We start from the raw sequence: 12,732 nt of genomic DNA, 5'->3' as shown, positions 1-12,732 counted from the left end.
GGAAAATATGCGTTGTAGTCCAAACGAGTCGTTCGTTGTAGTTTTTAAAAAGTGATTTCTGTTAAATAAAATATCTCCTTTTGAAGTGGACTTTGAGCTTTGTAGATTTGCAGATCTTCTTTAGGCTCAAACAGCAACATTACAGACTAACTAAAGTTGAAAAAGTGAAAAGGCATAATAGGACCCATTTAATTGGTGTTTTTATTGTGTTTTATCGAATGGAATTGGGTTTTATTGCACAGGATATGATGCTTGTTTTCTATTTCAAATTTGTATTTCACTTTTGGAACGCTCACACCTTTTAAAACACATCAAAGATACGGACTTTTAAAACAAGTGGAACACAATGGTTTTTATTGTTTTGTTTTTAGAAAAGATTGTATTTGTTTAACCCTCTGGGGTCCGGGGGTGTTTTGGGGCCCTGGAGAAGTTTTGACATGCCCTGACATTTGTGCTTTTTTCAGTTGCTTATAAACATTTAAATGGCTAAAGTCTGAAAACACTGTATTCAGCACAAACTGGGCTACAATAATATGTGAGCAGCATGTATGTACGTGATTGTGTTTTTGAGAAAGCAACGTTTATGCGTGCTTAGTGAAAAACTCTAATTTTTAAATCACTTGAATAAAACACATACAGAACATTTGTTCATAAGACGATTGAGCCTAGAGTTTTTGCTTCAAAATGATGTGAAAATCATCTTGTTTTCTCGCTCACAGAAAACAATATATTGATTTAAGTTTTCTAAGACACTTTAGCTGTGCCCCAATTCCGACAAGGCCTTCGAAGGACGCTCCGAGTCTAGCCTTCGCAGAATTTCCTGATTGCGCCAGCAGGTGTTCCCGATTAATGCTCCTGTTGCGTGGCAACGGTGCAAGAAGAGAGCTGCCGTATATGTTATTACTTAATGAAAACTAAAATAACTGGAGCCTGAATTGTTAGTTCTTGACTTTTAATTACCGAATTACACTTTAAATGTAAGACTTACTTTAATATTGTAATGACGTGAAAAAATACAAAATATAAAGCGATTAAATGTCGACTTATATCTTACCAAAATGTGATTTTATGTTGTTTATTCTATTATTGATTATTATGTACATAAACAGTGAACATATTTAAACTGGTTCTCAACCCTGTTTAGTTTTATGCAGCCGAATATAAAAAGTTAACTTACAAATGTTACTGCGCTTGTCTACTGCAGCTGACAAAGTTGCTAGGCAACAAGAAGAGTCCTCCGTAGGCTAGACCGGTCCGAGTGCTTTGGAAGCAGCATTGATATGGTTCGCAGTTGTAGCAACTTAGCAATAAACTTTATTTGTTTCATCTCCAAAATAACAAAGTGGTGGAGTGTAACGAAATACATTCCATAAGGATTCACAAACTGTTGTAATTTATAGACCGAATAGACTCCATAAAATCCCTAATATACATTCCTATTTCTCATCAACAGATGCAGTTAATTCGCCCTTATCTCTGAGATCAGGAAATGCAGTCACGAGATCTGGAATCTCCCCCAGTGTCCGAGTTGCTCAGCTGAGTCCGAGCCTCATAAGGCTCGGCCTTGATATGGTTCGCAGTTGTAGCAACTTAGCAATAAACTTTATTCGTTTCATCTCCAAAATAACAAAGTGGTGGAGTGTAACGAAATACATTCCATAAGTATTCACATACTGTTGTAATTTATAGACCGAATAGACTCCATAAAATCCCTAATATACATTTCTATTTCTCATCAACAGATGCAATTAATTCGCCCTTACCTCTGAGATCAGGAAATGCAGTCACGAGATCTGGAATCTTCCGTTTTCACCATCGGAGTGCGGCCTCGTCTGAAGCTCTCCTTGGCATTTTATAGCCTTGCACACAATTTGCATTAACATCATCAATGCCATCCCTGCATTCTTCCCTTATTTGGTATTGTCTTTGCATACATACACAGACAAGATACATAACCTTCATCACACTTTGCACAGAGTATCAAAAGTTCAAATGGAAGAAGTGCAGGGATTCTAAGTATATTCATCTCTATTTAAACCCACAAAAATGTTCATCACACTTCTAAAAGCATGGTCCAAGTATACATTGTCTCAACCACACAATTCACACTCGTATACCAATAGATTAAAGTTAGTACTGTTAGTTAGAGATTCCATCTCACAATTCTATTGTAAGATGCAGCCCCTTTCTTTTCATCATCTCAGTAAACAAAGCCTATAGCAACCTAAACCACCAGCCTCCAACATTTATAACTTTGGGGAACAAAATGTGTGATCAAACATACATCTGAAACCTCTATAATTTTAGAGCTGGTGCTTTAAGTTTCAATATTTCTAAATCACTGGTTAATGCTTGCAACTCAAGATTAAACTTATTATATTCAACCATTTCTCTTAACAGTCTCATTATTTTCTTATTCAAAGTTTCCTGTTTTCTCATCAACTTTATTATAGTTCTCATCTTAAAATCCATATTCTGTTGATATTCCAGGTCTCTTCTTTGTCCGGCGACGCCGCTCCACTTTCGCTTGTTGGCAGCCACAGAACCATCACTTGCTATTTTGTTTGAATAAAAGTCCCGTCGTCACCGGCACGCTATGAATTCTGGGATAGGGTAGGCTGCGAAGGATCCATCTCATGTATCCTTCATTTGCCGGAGAAACGGAGGACGCATTTGAAGTCGCGTTCGAATTGTGGCAGCCTTCGTCGCCCCGCGTTGACGCAATCGGCCTTCAAATGCAGCCTTCAGAGGATGCATCCTGAATTGGGACGGTATTCATCGCGCCGCCGTGACGCAATCGGCCTTCAAATGCAGCCTTCGTAGGACGCGGTCTTTGAATTGGGACAGTCTTCGTCACGCCGCCATGACGCAATTGGCTTTCAAATGCGCACTTCGAAGGACGTAGCCTATGAATTGGGACACAGCATTTTTGTTTCGAAAGGGCATATGCGAGGAGGCATGAATGATCATGAATATTAGCGTGATTCACACCTGAGAAGACAAATGCCCACATAATGAGCTGCATAATGAGCCTTTCAGTTAGGTGTGTGACTGAGAGGGAAGAGTAACAAGAAAGAATCTGAGGACAAAATAAATGTTTATCACACAAAATAACTTGAGATTCACTTGCGAGTGCAGTTAAACAGTTTATTAGGAACAATCAAAGCTGAATTTTTAGCATCATTACTCCAGTCACATGATCGTTCAGAAATCATTCTAATATTCTGATTTGCTGATGAAAAAACATGTATTATTATTATGTTGAAAACAGCTGAGTATAATTTTTTCAGGTTTCTTTGATGAATAGATCTTTATCATCACTTTTATACTAAATAAAAGTTTAAATTTATATATATACTGACTTTTGAATGGTATAGTGTATATTGTTACACTTGGAGTAAGACTAGAGTAATGATGCTGAAAATTTAGCTTTGATCACAGTAATAAATTACATTTAAAAATATATTAAAATAGAAAGCAGTTATTTTAAATAGTAAAAATATTTCACAATATTACTGCTTTTGCTGTATTTTGGATCAAATAAATGCAGGGTTGGTGAACAGAAGAGACTTCTTTACAAAAACATTAAAAATCTTACTGTTCGAACACTTTTGACTGGTAGTGTATGTCATGTTGAAATATATAAATGAACATCACATACCTGGCATTTCCAAAGTGTATAATGTTTATGTGCTCTGAAGGAAAACAAAAAAAAAAAACATTTGAAGAGACTCATGAGAGTGTGTGCATCACACGGTCTTAGCTGTGGTCCAGGTTCCTGTGCTGGCAGGAATCTCAGAGTCTGTGGAACATGTCAACATCAGTCTCTGTTTTCCATGATAAACTACATTATTAACATTATTGTGATGGTCACTGATACTAGTACTAATTTATAGAAAAATAACAGAATTACCACATAGCACACATATTTTACCATACAGTAAATAAATCAAATGAAAGTAACATCTGTAAAATAGTGAATGCACACTTACTCTATAAGATTCTGAATGGAGTTGAAAACTGAATGAGACCTGCGCGTCCCCATCCTGTGTGAGATGCAGGTGAACGCGAGAGTATGTATTCACAGTCCTAAAATAATTTTATAAACAATCATTTGCATTTATTTTTCACAGTACCTTAGTATATGCATAGTCCTACTTGATGAGAAAACAGAATGCCAATAACAAAGAAACTATATTTTAACACTATCAGCCACAAATAATATTACCATATAGGCATAATAAAAGTACAATTACTATACACTATACTGTGCACTTACTCAGTATGATTTTCCAGCAAACTCAAAACTGAACGACACTCGCGTGCCTTTCTTGTGCAATTATGCCGGTGATGCAGCCACAGTCCTCAATGAAAATTGAACAGTTGTTATAACAATTGCCAGAAGATGCATAGCTGATAATAAATTGCATCACTGATAAGAATGGACTCGCGTATATGTCGTCGATGGGTCACTTATAAGTGATATTTACAGCTTACTTGATACATCTACACCTCAGATGATCGCGAACACCAATGACCGGGTATAACACATTCAAAACATTTACACCAGAGCAGGAATTTAAATTTACATTTAGTCAGGAAATACAGTATAGCTTGGAAAAAGTCTAATTAGTAAAATGTGTACAAGTTATGTGACAACTAATGCAAGTAGGTTCATAAAAAAAGATTTACTCATGTAAATGATGTTCTTCTTTTTCTGAGGTAATCCAAAGCTTATTCCTCTCAGCGCGTCTTCATCTGAGGTAAATTCTGTCTAAACGAAGTAGCCAAGATGAACGTGAGGAAAAGTCTCGCTGCTTTGTTTGCTGTGATGTGGGTGCTTACATGCCGTGCGTCTCTCGTGGACTATTGTAATATCAAAAATGAAAGTAGCACGTGGGCGTGATCTAATTAGAGATAATGAAGCCAGACGGGAAAGACTGGACATCTCGTTGGTTTCGTACTGATTACTTTGTCACATAATATTTGTTTTCGAAAAGACTTGCTTCGTTTAAAAGTAGACATGTCAAGCTTTCTATATATATATATATATCTCTCATGTCTGTGTGTCGAGTATTTGCTGAGTTTCAGTTCATTTTTGTAACACATTTCTAAATGAAGATCACAGAGAACAAGGCAGCAGACAGCGCACCCTGTTTGTTTTCCTTATTTTACAAAAGCACAACATTTTGTTGTTATTATGTGTGTATACAAATAAAAGTAGACCCTTTACAGATTCGATAGATGTATTGCTCTTATCGGTACGATCAAAACTGACGGAGTAATTTAAGTTCATTTAGAGGCTTTAAAAAAAAATGCAACAAAACGCGCCGGCATGTTTGTCGACCCCAGAGGGTTAAACCATGTGTATTTATTCTATTTATTCTTGCTTGTTTTAAAATGTGTGATTGAAAAGGAAAATGTGTGTATGAAAGTATAAATGCAAATGAAAATTGTGACAATAAAAACTTAATAAAATTAAATAAAAACAAAAACAAAAAATCTGTTCTTTTCAGTTTAATATCTGATACGTCCCCTACCCGGGGACTGCATATTAAATGGATTTTTGGATCATGGAGCTGGAGCCGGGGCTTGCTCCGTCCACTCCACACATCGGTCTGGTATTGCAGTATCTCCAGAAACGGTGTGCTTCCCCTTTTTGGGGATTGCCGCTTATTGTGACGAATAGCAGAGCAAGCAATGAGGGTTCTGTCTCGGCTCCCACGGAGAGGTCTGCCCTCGCAGATTAGAGGTCTGCTACCCGACCCGAGCCCGACGGGTCCCAAAATACTTTCGGGTTTCGGGTCGGGTTCGGGTTAATAGCTAAACTAAAACTATATGAAGTAGCCTAGGCTACGCTGCTTTCATAGACGCACGCACACACATTATAGCACTGACTCGTGCACCCTCCAGGATCCTTTTTCATAGGATCAAACAGAGGATTTCTTCACTATCCGGGTCAGCCAGTGTATTGCAGAAGGTGTGGTGCTCAAGGGCACGTAAAGGCAGATTGTGCAGGCCAGCGGTGCCGTTTTTGTGGATCGATGGAGCACGTGGGGTAAAGGATCATTTGTACCGGGCATGCCCAAGTAGGCAGAGATCTTATGCCAGCCTCTGTAAAGAAGGACAGGATTTGCAAACGGATTTTGAAAGTCTGCTGACGAATGTGTCAGAGGAAGGAGATGGTCAGAAGGCGGGGCCCTCGGGTGTAAACCCCAGAAAAGATTCGAGGGAGCAAGCTGAGGAAACAAGAGATGGAGATGGGCCAGAACGAAGAGGAGGTGAGGAAGAAGAGCATCAGATGGCGCCATCACAAGTGTGGTCTGAAATAGACGTGGCAGAGGTACTTTGTGGTATCTATGAGGAGACAGAACAGGAGGTAGCGGAGCCGTCAAGCAGCAGGGGCCAGCAGCAAGAAGACATGCTGAAGGTCGACATGGGTCAAGGCATAAGACGACGGAGGCCTTTCGAGGATGGGACTGGAGAAAGGGAGCGGAAATGCAGCAGATTCCAGACTCAAGAGCGGGGAACCATACGAGACTGGGGGGAAGAGGGAGGTGAGATGGATATTGAGGTGAAGTGTTCAGAGGACGAAGGGGTAAAGGGGAAAATGGAAAATAAAGGGGTCTTGAGAAAGGTTAAATCTATTTTGAGTAAGAATGTGGGGGAAGGGGCAAAGGGGATGAAGAGGAAGGAGGAAGGGGAGAAGGGGAGGGATGGGTTGAAGTATCAGTTGGGAGAGGTAGGGAGAAGGAGAGCTTGGGGAAGGGGAGTATGTGAATTTTGGAATGGTGAATGAAGAGTTCTCCTTTTCGCTAAGAAAATATTATGGTTTGTTTAAGGGTGGCAACGTTAAATGCAAGGGGACTTAAAATGTTAGAGGAGGACTACAATTTATCTTTCTTTAAAGATGTCGCCTTTTGATGTTTGTTTTTTACAAGAATGTCATTTACAAGGAAAAGAAGATGTTTCTGTTTTTTCTGCAGGGTGGGAGGTGGGGCCTTCCTGTTGGGGGGTAGGGAATGTTAGAGCGGATGGGGTGGGCATTTTATTTTATTCCTGGGAATTTATAATTGAGTCTGCTAATGTGATGATTCTGGGAAGAGTTATAGTGGTGGACGCCAGGTGGTGGGGGGTGGCTTTTCGTTTTGTTAATGTGTACGTACCAAGTAAGTTGGGGGATAGGAAGGGGTTTTTAGATAATCTGGCACCAGTCTTGTATACAAACAGATTGCTAATTATGGGAGGGGATTTCAATATGTCCCTTGATAATGATTCAGGTAACGAATTGGCACTCTTGGCTGCTGGGTTTTCTTTGCAAGACTCCTTTCGGGAAGCAGGAGGTCGAGAGCCCACCTATACATGGCGAAGTAGCAAGCAGGACGCTTCCAGGCTGGATTATTTATTTTTCCCGGTACATGTGAAGGTACATAATTATACACAGCAGCCAATGTGGTGCTCGGATCACTGTTTAGTGGGGGTGTGGGCGGAGGTCGGTGGCATGAAGAGAGGGAGGGGAGTGTGGAGATTTAACACCTCCTTTCTAAAGGACAGAACCTTCTGTGTAGCTTCTATAATTTGGTGGCTGGGTGGAAAAACCTGCAGAGTCTGTTTGAAACTCACTGGAGACCAATAACCTTGTTAACAACTGATTACAAGGTATTGGCCAAGGTGATAACAGAGCGACTTAAGAAGGTGATTGGGGTAGTAGTGCAGCCAGACCAAACTTCAGGTGGTTTAAAGTTAGCGTTAGTCAGAGGCATTTTGTACTGGGCGGAACAGCGGCAGCTCCCCCTGGCGATTTTGAGTCTGGACCAGGAGAAAGCTTTCGACAGGGTGAGTCATGCTTTTTTAATGGGCATCCTGGTGCACATGGGGTTTGGCCCAGTCTTCAGGTCATGGGTAAAGCTGCTGTATAGCAAGGTTTCAAGCAGGATAGGAATAAATGGATATTATTCAGGGAGGGTGGAGCAGTTGGGAGGGGTTCGACAGGGGTGCCCTTTGTCGCCTCTGCTTTATGTTCTGTCTCTAGAGCCCCTGATGGCAGCTTTGAGGGCGGCTGATTCGTTGACGGGCATGCATTTACCTGGAGGCAGGGGTACGTGTGCAAAGGTGACTGCATATGCAGATGATATGACATTGTTCCTGACCTCAGATAAGGATTTTGAGGCAGCATGCAAAATCCTTAAAGGCTTTTGCGAGGCCTCGGGTGCACGTGTAAACGTGGGTAAGTCTTCAGCTATGTTTGCAGGCCAGTGGGCACACAGAACAGTAGTGCCAGGTGGTTATAACTTTTGTGCAGAAGGGTTGAAGATCCTAGGAATTAGGTTTTTCAGAAAGAATAGCGCTCAGGAGAACTGGGAGGCTAGGTTCAAAGCAGCGCAAGCAAGGATTGCTAGGTGGAAATTAAGGGGGCTATCAATGTGGGGTAGGCTGGAAGTGGTGAGGGCAGACCTTCTTCCAAGTTTGAATTATTTGGCATATATTTTTCCGGTACCTTTTTGGTATGGTAGGAAGTTGGAGAGGCTGGTTTTTTCTTTCCTTTGGAAGAACGGTACTGAAATGGTGTTGAGGACACAGATGTACTGCCATGTGAAGGAGGGAGGGAGGGGAGTTCCTTGTATCCCCTTAAAAATGGATGCGATCTTCTTTTCTTCTTCTGCCCGATTAGCAACTCAGGAGGCAGTGCACAAAGCAATGTTTTTGGCCCAGTTTTGGTTGGCTTTTCCGTTGAGATCTATTAGTTCATGGAGGGGAACAATGCCATGGTCAACAAATAGGCCGGCCTACTATCAGAGGGTGGCAGATTTCGTAGTGGGGAAACCATGGTGTTTGGAGCAATTTTTGATCCTTCAGCATAGGCAGCTGTACAGTAGATTGAGGGACGAACTAGTGGTGAGGGCAGAGAAAGTTGTGCCGCCATATAGAGTGGGTTGGGCCATGTTGCAGCCTACTTATTTGGCAGGGTTTTGTAAAGACTTAAACTGGTTGGCAGCGCTGGGTCGGTTGCCTGTGAGAGAGCAGCTATACAGGCATGGCTCAGGAAAGTCACCAAAGTGCCCAGTTGGCTGTGGTCAGGATGAAACAGTAGCTCATACCTTTTGGTCCTGTCCAGGGGCAGTTACATTCTGGAAGTTAGTGACTACGTGGTGGGAGAGGTGGGGAGGCCCGAAAATCACAAGGAACTTAGTACTGTATGTGGAAGGGCTGGAAGGATTTGTAAAGGAAGGTAGAAGAGTAATTTGGGTGGTGGTTTCAGAAGGGAAACATGTACTGTGAGAATGGAGAACAGATTGTTTAAGAAGGCAAATGCCTTGTTTGGCATCAGAAACTCTGTTTTTGCTACTGTTGAGTAAAATAGCAGCTGAGGTAAAAGCATTTAAATGCTGTTTTGGGGAAGGGAAAACAAAGAAAGTATGGGGGGGTTGCCGAGAGTTGGCGTGGGGTAAGTGAAAGGGTTTTTTTTTTTTTTTTTAGTGTGGTTTTGTTTTTGTTTTCTACCTAGAATATCTATTTCTAAGAAGAGACCTCGTTGTATAAGTGCTGATTTGGTCTTAAGCAAAGTGGGAATTATGTTGTATTGATAGTGTAATAAGGAGGGGAAAAAAAAGAAAAATCTGTTTTTATCAGTCTTTGGTGTGTTTAAAGTGGTGTGTCATATTCCAATAGTAAGATACAAATTTAAAATGAAAACAAACCTCAAATTCCATTTAATAAAACCAATTCAAAAAAACAACATAAAAACATCAATTTATAAGTCTTTAAAAATCATCTGTTGTGCAAGACCGGGGGTTAGTCCTTATCAAGTAGATCTTCACTCCACTCTCCAGAACAGGCCCGTAAGATGCTATTTTACGGGCTCAGCGAAGATCCCCTCTCCTCCGGCCCGCTGTTCCCGTAGCCAGAGTGGTGAGGGTGCATCTATGGGCGGCCAGGGTCGGTTGCGGCTGGGACCCTTCCCGTGTGACCCCGGCCCCCCCGTCTGAATATCATCGTCCAGTACCCCTGCAGCATTGATGTTACCTTTAGCTCGCATGCATAGAGGGGTACCCTAGCGCGCTTCCCCACCAGCAGGTTTCTGGTGGTCCAGATGGCATCCTTGATGACGTTGAGGGTGAGCCAGAGCGAGGTGAATTCCTGACCGGGCCCCATCCGCTGGTAGGCATGGGAAATACAGGGGGCCGGTCTTGGCCCACAGGTCCCGTGCAGCAGGTGGTGAATGGTCTCCGGGGGATTACACCCGGGTCGTGGGCAAACGGGGTTTTTGGCCATGCCTCTGCATAACCGCCCTGACTGGGAGGATCTCATGAGCCACCATCCATGACAAGTCCTTGTGCTTATTCCTGAGAGCGGGGTGAGCCGCGTTCCTCCAAACTAGTTTGGCCTCACTTAGTGTGAGGCCCGGAACTGGACTCACCGGTTCCCGGTCCTGCACAAGAGAGATGAGAGACTTGTGATTAGTTAAAATGGTGACATCTTCACTTTCTAAAAGGTATTTCTTTAAAAATATTTTAATAAAACCATGTTCTTTTGGAAGGTAAAAAGACACTGGGCTTTTCAGGTCTACTGGTAAAATCTTTAAGGTTCTTAGATAGGACCCCATCCAGAATCGGGTCATGGCTGCTGTCTTGTTTTCACTGGATGGGGTCACTGCATATCTGATGTGGAGAGCGGTAAAACGGTGGCCTAGTGGTGGGGGTCTGGGAGGCCTTTCCCCCCTTTCTCTGGTATTCTTTTGACAACCTCCCTCTTTAGGTGCTCCCACTTGGACCCCCACAGGAAGTAAAATTCCGCCCTCTACAACCTCGCCAGAAATTTCCGTGGGGGACTAAAAAAAGAAGAGACAAGTAAAATCAGTGATAAAATCACAGATTTAAAAATTAAAACCTTGCCTTCAAACGTCATCTGTCTTAGTACCCAAAACCCTAGTTTTTGCCTAGCTTTCCCTAAAATGTCAGTCCAGTTTCCCCGTCCTCCACCCTCTTTGTCAAATTTCACTCCTAATATTTTAAAATCAGTCTTTAAAAGCCAAATCAAGTCCACCTGTGTCCACGTCTCCCCATGGCCCGAACAGCTGGGCCTCGGACTTGTTTCTGTTAAGCTTAGCGCCCGAGGCCCGACTGTTGTCGACTGTTTCTGTCGCTCGCGTAACAGATGGCATCTCTGATCAGTATCAAGCTGTCCGTGATCTTCCACAGCACATGCTTGATCCGGGTGGATAACGTCCTTTAAAATGGTGAACATACGCATAGATAAAATTTTGCTAAAAAGTTTGCAATCAAAGTTTAAAAGCGTAATTGGTCGCCAATTCCGTAAGTCAGTCTCGTCCCCTTTTTTGTGTAAAAGTGAAACTATCCCTGTTCTAAAGCTATCAGGAAGTCTGTCGAGAGTCTCAAATTCTTTAAAAACAGTCAGTAAGTCATGTGCTAAAATAACCCAAAATGTCAAATAAAACTCTAGAGCAGTGGTTCTCAACCCGCGGCCCGTCACGAATTCAAATGCGGCCCACCATGCTGAACACAATTTAAAAAAAAAAACTTTCAGTTTTACAATTCATTTTAGTTTTTACATTAATTTAAAAATGTACTGAACAAATATAAGCTATAATGTTTTTGCTATGTAGACTTGAAGATGTTCAGGCTAGAGCCCTGCACGGGCCTCAAATATATGACGTTCAGGCCCTAGCCTGGCCCTTGTCCGACAACTTATCAGAATTACCGTCCCGAGCACGTCTTTTTTTTTCCCTTCTCCCAAAACAGCTTATACTACTGTTTCAGCTATATTAAAATAGTTCAGTTTTGTATGTAATGGCAAAGTGATTATATTTCATTTGTTTTTTTATGAAGTTAATCTAGAAAAACGTTTGGAGCATTTTTTGGTCGTTAAATATACGTTTTTGTTTTTTAAAGTAACGACCACGCGACCAGCGGCACACAGTAAGCTGATCATAGCCTATGTTTGATCAATTTAGCCTAACTGTAAAGGGTCTACTTTTATTTGTGTGCACTCACAATATCAACAAAACGTTGTGCTTTTATAAAATAAAGAAAACAAACATGATGCGCTTTCTGCCGTCTTGATGGATATCTAAAACATAAAAATAGGAGAAGCCTAAAACTAGCCCGATGATGCCCAGCCCACGTCTGAACTATGGCGTGAAAATTGTCCCGAAGCCTGGCCCGAGGGGCGTAAAAAAAAGTGAAATGCAGGGCTCTAGTTCAGGCAAAAGGAAACACCCATACTATGCAGCAATCATCCTTAATTGCAGAAATATGGCAAAACATCTCTGGAGAGAACCTCAGATTATTCAATTCGAAAGTGCTTTCCATATTTGGATCAACATAGGCTACATTTGTGAACGCACATTTTCTGCAATGTCGCGCGTCTTACAGACTGCAACTTACAATCGCAAATTCATTGTGCTGTTACTCCTTTCGAGCCGAATTTCACAAAATTGGTCAGCTCCCGACAGCATCAGGTGTTTTATTAATGGTGAGTATAATTTTTTATTTATTTATTTATTTCAATGAATGTAATCGATTAGATATCATAATATTTATGCTATAATAGGCTATTATAAATCTGGTTGGTTTGTATTGGTGACATAATATGTAAATGATATGCGTGCGGCCCGTGAGACTTGCACTTGGACCATAGTGCGGCCCAGTGGAAAAAAAGGTTGAGAACCACTGCTGTAGAGGATGTCCGTCTACTTTCCTCGTTTAAAACTTT

General features: G+C 41.6%; 1 pseudogene; it reads right to left on the bottom strand.

Moving 5' to 3' along the window:
• Nucleotides 1-9,255: 9,255 nt before the first annotated feature.
• LOC107700090 (uncharacterized) lies at nucleotides 9,256-11,161 on the bottom strand (annotated as a pseudogene).
• Nucleotides 11,162-12,732: the final 1,571 nt, after the last annotated feature.

Source organism: Sinocyclocheilus anshuiensis, unplaced genomic scaffold, assembly GCF_001515605.1.
Source record: "Sinocyclocheilus anshuiensis isolate Anshui unplaced genomic scaffold, SAMN03320099.WGS_v1.1 scaffold1352, whole genome shotgun sequence".
In the NCBI taxonomy this organism is placed as follows: domain Eukaryota; kingdom Metazoa; phylum Chordata; class Actinopteri; order Cypriniformes; family Cyprinidae; genus Sinocyclocheilus; species Sinocyclocheilus anshuiensis.
The sequence above is the reverse complement of the archived record's forward strand: the minus strand, read 5'-3'. Positions and strand labels throughout refer to the sequence as shown.